General features: G+C 43.6%; 1 protein-coding gene across 2 annotated transcripts in view; it reads right to left on the reverse strand.

Annotated features, from left to right (window-relative positions):
* Positions 1-5,349, reverse strand: part of LOC134342771 (tyrosine-protein kinase HCK-like) — a 148,795-nt gene extending 143,446 nt beyond the window's left edge. For both annotated transcript variants that reach the window (XM_063041329.1, XM_063041328.1), the window contains exon 1: positions 5,165-5,349. The gene's annotated coding sequence lies outside the window, so the exon portion shown is untranslated. The remainder of the gene's footprint in view (positions 1-5,164) is intronic.
* Positions 5,350-6,661: the final 1,312 nt, after the last annotated feature.

Consider the following 6,661-nt stretch of genomic DNA (forward strand, 5'->3'; position numbering starts at 1 on the left):
AGCACATGCTTGTTCCATGCTGCGCATCACTCAGAATTCTCACTTCTAAGCTGTGTTGTGGCAGAAAGTCAATCACTAATTCTTCCTGATTTGGCACAGCCTTGCTAAATGCAGGCAATTAGGCTATCACCACTAATCCTCAGTAGTAGATGGAATAGGGCATCCAGTTGTAAGCTGCAGAGTAAGTGGAGCTCAACACAAAATCTAAGTTTTTATTAAATGAATTGAGTGAGGGATCTGAACATCAGAAGCACCAAGCCCCTGACTAGAGAATCTTCTTATGAATGTGGAAACAGAAGGATTCTTATGGTTCGTCTGGAAGGCGGTCACCGGTGTTGGTTACCGTGCAAGTTTGGTAAGGATTTCCTCAACCAAGGCTAAGGTGCACCAGCTTTGGCTCTTCACTCACAGAATGCTGGTGTAGCCATGACAGTACAATACCCTTTCAAACTAATCATTTATATGTGTGACTGAAATAAGGTCACAATGATTTTCTAGAGAAATTATAATCTTGGCTTGGATACATCATATCTACAAGTTAATGTGCTTTCAACTGAAGTTAACACTGATCATTAATTTAGCATTTATATTGAACACCACACAGAATTAAATACATCTGAATATTTCACAGAGTAGTGATTGGAAAAAGTATAGCTGGGAGAAAAGCAATGGAATAGTCAATAAGGGGAAAATATAGGAGGAAGGGGATTTGAAGAATGAGGGAATTACAGAGATAAGATGGAAGTTAGGCCATGTGGGCTGGGTAAAGACTCGATTAACTTTATTTGTCATATCTACATCAAAATGTAAAGTGAAATGCATCATTTTGCATCAATGACCAATACACCACGGTGGTTGGTCTGATCAGAGGGGATGACGAGACGGCCTACAGGGATGAGGTCCAGCACCTGGCTGCGTGGTGTGCCGACAACAATCTGGCCCTTGACACCCAGAAGACCAAGGAGATCATTGTCGACTTCAGGCACGTCAGGAGTCACACTCACGTCCCCATCTACATCAACGGAACTGTAGTGGAGCATGTATCAAGCTTCAAATTCCTTGGTGTCCACATTTCCGAGGATCTCACTTGGTCCCTGAACTCCTCCATCCTGATCAAAAAGGTGCAACAGCGCCTTTATTTCCTGCGGAGCATCAAGAAAGCTCACCTCTGTCCCAGGATACAGATGGACTTTTACCGCTGTACTATTGAGAGCATACTCACCAACTGCATCTCAGTGTGGTATGGCAATTGTCCCATATCAGACCGCAAAGCACTTCAGCCTGTGGTGAAAACTGCCCTGTGGATTATTGGCATCCAATTGCCCACCATTGAGAACATCTACCATAAACGCTGCCTGGGCAGGGTGAAAAGCATTAGCAGGGATGCATCTCACCCTAACCATGGACTTTTTACTCTGCTCCCATCCGGTAGGTGCTACAGGAGCCTCCGCTCCCTCACCAGCAGGCACAGGAAGAGCTTCTTCCCTGAGGCTGTGACCCTGCTGAACCTCTCATCGCACCTCTAAGCAGTATTGCACCCATATTGGACTGTCTCTTTTATATTTGTGTGCTGTAGCACTTTTGTTATTTGCAGTTATTTTGAAAATAACACTATTCTTTGCATTTCTGGTCAGATGCTAACTGCATTTCATTGGCTTTGCATCTGTACCTGGCACAATGACAATAAGGTTGAATCTAATCTACAGTCTAAAGACTGTGATGCAGACAGCCTGTAAGTGTTGCTACACTTTTGGCACCAAAATAGCACGCCCACAACTCACAAACACTAAGCATAACTGTACACCCTTGGAATGTGGAAAGAAAAGCGATCGCCCAGAGGAAGCCCACATGTTTACGAGGAGAACATACAAGTTCCTCCCAGACAGCAGCAGGAATCAAACCCCGAGCTAAGGCCGTGGATGGATGGATAGAAAAACAAAGTATTCTTGAAAGATGCTGCATCTCACGAAAGGAAAACAAATGGGACTTTAGCAAGCAACCAGGTTCCAATAGACCATAATGTCCTTCAAACTAACATAAACTAGCCAGGTGGCCATATGATCTTGCATCAGGACAAAAACTCCTGCTGCAAGGTTTCGACCTGAAACGTCAACAATTCCTCTCCCCACCCTCACTCCCTCCCACATCCCCACAGATACTACTCAATCTGCAGATTTCCTACAGCAGTCTGTTTGTGGCTCCACATTCCGGCATCTGCAGTCTCTTACATCTGTTATACACAGTAATCTTGCCAGAAGGCAATGTGCATTTTTAAATATAGAACTGAGTAAAGGATGAACCCGTGGGCTTCAATACAGAATCTTTTGGAGCTGAAATGGAACTCAGTGGAGGTTATGTACATTTTACATGTAGAACCAGGAAAATAAAAACTGTTAAATAATTTTGTGCATTGAAGGGAATGAAGTCAAATCAAGTCAAGTCACTTCATTATTGTCATTTCAACCATAACTGCTGGTACAGAACATAGTAAAAATGAGACAACGTTTTCCAGGACCATGGTGCTACATGAAACAATACAAAAACTACACTGAACTACATAAGAAAAAACACAAAAACTACACTAGACTACAGACCTATCCAGGACTGCATAAAGTAGACAAAACAGTGCAGGCACTACAATAAATAATAATAAACCAGACACCAGGCACAGTAGAGGGCAGTAGGTTGGTGTCAAGCCAGGCTCTGGGTATTGAGGAGTCTGATGGCTTGGGCGAAGAGACTGTTAAATCTATACTGGACATCATTTTTTGATTTTGACAAGAGCATCAGAAACAAAAACAGGAGTAAGCCTGCCAGTCCCCTCCTGCTCTGCTGTGCAATAAGTCATGGCTGATCTTTTATCTCAACACCACTTCCCTGTGCTAACCCCATATTCCATGATACTCCTGACATCCAACAAGTTATTAGTATGTCTCCTAAATACATTTAGTGACCGAGATCGTAAAACACTCTTGGATAAAGAGATCCAATGATTCACCCCGTCTCGATGGGGAATTTTCATCCCGGTCCTGTTAAGATTGGCTGGCCCCTTACTTTGAGACTCTAATTCCAGCCTGGATGAACAATATTGATGAGTTAATAAAATCGGTAGAGCAATGACAGATTAAATATAATCTTGAAAAATGGGTTGAAACATTTTGGGACAGCTAAAAAAGTTAGAAGTTACACAGCGCTGGTATTCTAGAAAGCCTCTCTCCATTCTGCTCTCTAAAATGGTTCCTTCCATCAACTCCTCATCTAGTTCCTCCAATCATCACCCAGCTTCTGTCGTGCACTCCCCCAGTCCATCTGCCCATCATGTACTCCTCTCCAACTAGTTCCACCTATCACATACCAGCCTCTACCCAAAACCCTTATTACACTGGCAAGACCAAACACAGTCTGCGTGATCACTTTGCAGGGCATCTGAGTTCCATTTGCAATAATCAGCTTGAGCTCCTGGGTTGCAAGCCATTTCAGCTCCCTCATCAAGCCATTTGTCTTCAGTCTCCACCGCTGCTACAGTGAGGCCAAACACAAACTGGAGAAAGAGCACCTTATAATTTGCCTGGGCATCTACAACACAACAGCATGAATATTATATTCTCCAATTTCATGTAACCCACACCCCTGGATATTAGAAGGATGACACTCATCCCCCTTCTGTTCCTTTCTTTCTCCTCCTTATCCACTCATGTCCTCTCACTGTCCACACAACACTCACCAGACTCCTGTTGCCTAGTTAACCCCCTCCATCTGCCCACCACCCATATAAACCAAAAGATCTCCTATCCCCTCTCCCCTACTGTTCCCATTTGCCTGCCCAACCTCTATTATCTGGTTCCAATCCTCAAAGTCCTTTCTTATCAAACACCATAATCTGCAGTTCTTTGCTGCCTTCACCAATTACCTCCCTTCCACTGTCTCCATCTTCACCCACCTGCCCAATAATTCCCCCTCACTTGGATCCACCTCTCTCCTGCCTCACCCCTCCCCCACCTCTTTATACTGCCTACCACTTCTTTATACTACCACGTAAGGTGTCAACCTGAAAAATCAACCACTACCGCCTGACCTGTTGAGTTCCTGAAGCAACTTGTTCTTTGTACGATCACAGTTCCCCCTGCCCCACCTGCTTCCTGCTATCCATCACTTTCTTCCCATCTAGTTCAGGCCGTCAGCCTTCACTCCAGCCCCATCTTGACCTTCTCATATTGCTACTTACCGTACCAGGTGTGTGCCTCCTTTAAGAAGGTAAGGTACACCTAACTGTTTCGGGAGACCTATTGCAGAAGGAGCTTTCTCGTGTGATAGTCGGCACACAGTCCAGAATACTCCCTCTCTGGAAACTCCTGTCAGTTTAAAATCGCGACATCTTTCAGAATCTTACTGAGTGAACGAGATTAAGATGTCGAGACATTTGCTTCCCCTTAGGATTCGAAGTAAAATTCTTTGAACAGTTGGCCCAATGCTTGGAGGTCCAGCTGTTTAAGGACTGGGAAACTTTGCGCCCTAATCTGACTACGTCGGCTTCCACTGAGAAAGTCCACAAAATGTAAAGTAACGGGAGGGGCATGAATAACAGCTCTGACTGTGAGCTGAGGACTCGCTCATATTATCATTGGTAACGTTTATCAATACGATGCTGCCGCGTACACAAATATAGGTCACCAATCTCCCAATTTAAGGTAGTTGATGCTGCTGGTTCAGGTTGTACCTAGAGGTGTCGCAGGATATTTGCAAACGCTACCCCCGTAAATCTTCAACAAGCTCTAATAGACATACGAATTCAGAAATCCTGTGACAATGATCGTTCCAGTTCCCCGAGATAACGCCCTTTACTCTTCTAGTTCCCCAAAACGCACGGTTACTTTGCCAAAAGCGCGCAATCAATACATATGTCTTCTTGTTTAATTTAATACAATAACATTTATATGTGACACTGTAGAGTTAATTAAGCCATCGGAAAAAGGAGAACATCGTTTTGGTTATGAAGACAGAAGTAACCCGACGTCTATAACCGATGGGTTTTAGCAGAGGGGTTAACCTTCACATAGTTCAGCCTGTGTCACAGGAACGCAAGGAACCCCGTTTCGGCAGAGATACTCTCGAAAACAACCGCATTCAGTTCCCGTGAAAGTGCGATTTAAACCCATACACCTACCTTTCTCCGTACTCTCTCTTTCCCGATATTGACAGTAGATAATTCAGAAATAAAATCGCTACACACAAGCGGGTTCAAAGATTCCTTCCCCGGGTCAAACAGCAGGGTAAAATCCCATAGTTACCACAGGTATTAGGGTTGGAGACTTCAAATAGTTGCCTGGGCACTTCTTACATTGTGTGACCTATTTCCTGGTGTCTGCCGAGTTTGGGAAGTTGCCACCCCCTCGGGCGGTCTCATTGGTGTTCGGGGAGAGTTGTGAGTGGGCGGTCCCCAGTACATTGCCGAAGTGTGAGCGGGGTTAGTCCCTTCTTCCAATCCCGGCGCATTAAATTATGAGCAGAAACCGAAACGCCACTTAGCCCAGGGACGCACGTCTTGGTTCACTTTGACTTAATTCTTTCAGTCGCTTTCGTTGTGGAGGGATATTTCGCGTTGGTCTGTTCATTTACTGTCCATTGTTAAATGGGTCACCGAAAGCGTTCCTCTGAGAAACCGGACTGAGATGCAAAAATTCTGACTTGAACTTTTTTTTGGATTAAGTAACTAGTTTGTTAAGTCAGCTTGATCCGGTTCTAAACATAAAATTACACAGACTTTTAACGTATATTATCCCTCTGTTTTACAGATATGAGCCATTTGTCCTTAAAATGGGTAAGAGCTTCAAAGATAGGCGTTTTTAATACTGTGTTTGTCTTAGGTCTTGTGTTCTGTGGTGTCAGCTGGTCTCTTGAGCTCTCTGAGCATCATGGGGGGGGGGGGGAAGCAAAAAGCAGCAGAGGATTGAAGTCAGAAGTAAAACCAGAAAATGCACAATTGGTCAGGGAGCATCTGAAAGAAACTTTTTCTCAGAACTTTCTGATGTATGGTCATTGACCTAAAACATTAAAACTGATTTTCTCTCCATACTGCCTGATGTGTTGAATATTTCCAGTACTTTCTGTTTTTATTGTAAACACTGCAGTTGATTCATTTAGTTTTACATTCCTATGTGTTATTTTATATCAACATTACCTGTACATCAGTCTTATCAAATTAGAACAAAAAAAATTGGTGAGACTGGACTTGAACTTGTTAATTTGCTTTATTTTAGTGAGTATAAATGATGTTTGCACAAAAGTAATGAACACTTGGTCTTGAATGTTTTAACTCAATTAACATATTTATTCTTAATGGAGCATTTACTGCAACTCAGTTTAATGTTTTAACAAAAAAAACCCCGTTTCCCTTACACGAGGACACAACTTCAAACATCACTCATTAATATTGCAATTACTTTTCTCACAACACGCTGGAAGAACTTTCAGCCTTCTCCTTCCCACCCTCCCCCCACCTTCTTTATAGGGCTTCTGCCCCTTCCCTCTTTAGTCCTGACGAAGGGTTCCAGCCCGAAATGTTGACTGATCGTTTCCACGGATGCTGCCCGACCTGCTGATATCTGGCATGTTCTGAGTGTTGCTTTGACCCCAGCATTTGCAGACTATTTGGTGTTTGCAA

Source organism: Mobula hypostoma, chromosome 2 (assembly GCF_963921235.1).
Source record: "Mobula hypostoma chromosome 2, sMobHyp1.1, whole genome shotgun sequence".
NCBI classification, from domain to species: Eukaryota; Metazoa; Chordata; class Chondrichthyes; order Myliobatiformes; family Myliobatidae; genus Mobula; species Mobula hypostoma.